Genomic DNA, 2,555 nt, shown 5'->3' with positions numbered 1-2,555 from the left:
AAAGAAGCTTAGTGAGAGAGTCGCCATGATTCTCCCGCTCCAGACAGACGCAGGTTAAGATCCTCCCTGGTAAGCCAGCTCATGGGCTACACAGAATATTAGAAATGGGTTAGAACAACATGTAAGAGCTAGCCAATAAGAAGCTGGAACTAGCCGGGCCAGGCAGTATTTAATAAAATACAGTTTCCGTGTAATTATTTCTGGGCATAAGCTAGCCATGCGGGTGGCCGGGTGCCGGGGACGCAGCCCTGCTGCTCCTAATGCAACAATGTGGTGTTGGTAAAGATCATTTTCCATTCTGTAGGGTGCCATTTTTGTCATATTTAAAGTGTCCTTTGCCTGGAAATGCAAATCAAAATGACTCTGAGGTACTATTTTATCCTTACCAAAATGGCTATGGTCAAAAACACTAATGGTAACTTATGTTGGGAAGGATGAAGACTAAGGTAAACAATCCTCCACATCTGGTGGAAGTGCAAACTCTTACAGACACTTTGAAAATTGGTATGACAGTTTCTCAGAAAATTGGGACTCAATCTACTTCAAGACTCAGCCATTCCAATCTTGAGAATATACCCACAAGACACTTGCTCAACTATGTTTATATCATTATTTGTAATAGTCAGAACCTGGAACAATCTAGATGTCCCTCAACCAAAGAATGGATAGAGAAAATCTGGTAAATTTATGTAATGTAGTATTACTCAGTGGTGAAAAAAAATTGACATGATCAAATTTGCAGGCAAATTGATGGAACTAGAAAAAAAATATCCTGAGTAAGTACCTCAGGCCCAGAAAGACAAAGATGTTATATACTCACTCATATGTGGATATTAGCTATAAATTAAAGAATAACCAGGCTACAATTCACAGTCTCAGACAAGGTAGCTAACAGGGAAGACCCAAAGAGAGAGAGGCATGAATTTCACTGAGGATGGGAAATAGATGATATCTTCTGGGTAAACTGGGGTGGAAGAAGATGTGGTAATAGGAACATGAGGAATAGTGGTTGGCAGATTGGGGGCAGGATGGAGGGAGAGAATAATGGAAAAGATATCCTGATAGGGTGGGCCATTTGGGGGTTATAGAGAAACCTGGTGCCAGGGAAACTCCAAGGATTTCACAAGGATGACTCCAGATAAGACTCCTAAAGAAAGTGACTGGACTGGTTTTCCGCTTGATTAGATTGGTGACTACCCTAATTGCCATCAGAGAGCTGAGTTTATGGGAGTTCACAGACTGGATCTACAGCTAAGTACCCTACATGAGACTGACTTAGGTTCTGTGCATGTGGGTGACAGTTGTGTAGCTTTGTCAGTTTGTGGGGCTACTAGAAGTGGAATCAAGACCCATCTCTGGCATTTGAGCTGACTTTTTGGAACCTATTTCCCATGATGGAATGCCTCATCCAGTCTTGATGCAAGAAAAGAAGCTTTATCCTATCACAACTTGATATGCCATGTTTTGCTGACACCCATGCGGAAGCCTGCCCATTTCTGAAGATGTAGTCCTACCCGTTTCTGAGACAGAGAAAGAGTGGATAGGAGAATAAAAGGGGGGTAGAAGGACAGAATGGGGGAGAGGATGTAGGAGAAATTGTGGTCAGTTTGTAAAATAAGTGAAATAATTTAATAAAAATATTTCAAGATATCAATGGCCAAAAAAAGTATGGTTTTTGTACTCAGTGAGATTCTGTTAGAGAAAAGTAATTTTTCTTTTACAAGTGGTTATCAATTGGAGAGAACTTCTATACTAGGGATATGAGTTGTGTTCACTTTCTCTCTTGGTACAGGGATCCGTGCATCTCGGACCTGTGCAGGTCCTGCGTCTGCTGTCATAGTCTCAGTGAGTTCATCTATGCATCTGTTCCCTTGTGTGTGGAAGACCTGTTTATGTGTCTTCCATCATCTGTGGCTCTTATACTCTTTCTGCCTTTTCTTTCATAAAGTTCCCTGAGCCTTGAGGGGAGGGATTTGTTGGAGACATCCTATGTAGAATTGAGTATCCCAAGGTCTGTCACTCTCTACATATTGTCTGGATGTGAGTCTCTGTTCCCATCTACTCCAGTAATGAGATTTCTCATAACAGACCTTGTGTCTTGACACTAAGCCAGGATGAGAAAGGAGTAGCCAAGGATACTGCACAGCTTTTGCTCAGATCACAAGCAAACTAAATACAACACTTCAAGGTCTCTCTTTCAATAAACCTGCCTACACTCAAAATCTCACTATCCAAGGGGTTGAGAAGGAATCTAAGAATAAAGAATCATGGGACTAACTGGAGACATTGCCTTGGGCTCCTGGGAGCCACTCTAGGTTCAAGTCTCTTGCCAACCCTAAGGTGGCTCCCTTAACTAAGATATGTGCTTCCCTGCTCCCCTATCCAACCTTCCTTTATCCCAGTCCCATGGGAATCTGAGGATAGGGAACCTGAAATGACCCTATCCTATAGCAATACTGACGAATATCTTTCATATCACCATAGAACCTTCATCTGGTGATGGATGGAGATAGAGACAGAGACCCACACTGGAGCACTGGACTGAGCTCCCAAGG

This window comes from Alexandromys fortis, unplaced genomic scaffold, assembly GCF_014885135.2.
Source record: "Alexandromys fortis isolate MF-2015 unplaced genomic scaffold, M_Fortis_MF-2015_v1.1 scaffold_418, whole genome shotgun sequence".
NCBI lineage: Eukaryota > Metazoa > Chordata > Mammalia > Rodentia > Cricetidae > Alexandromys > Alexandromys fortis.
This window is presented reverse-complemented; position numbering follows the sequence as displayed.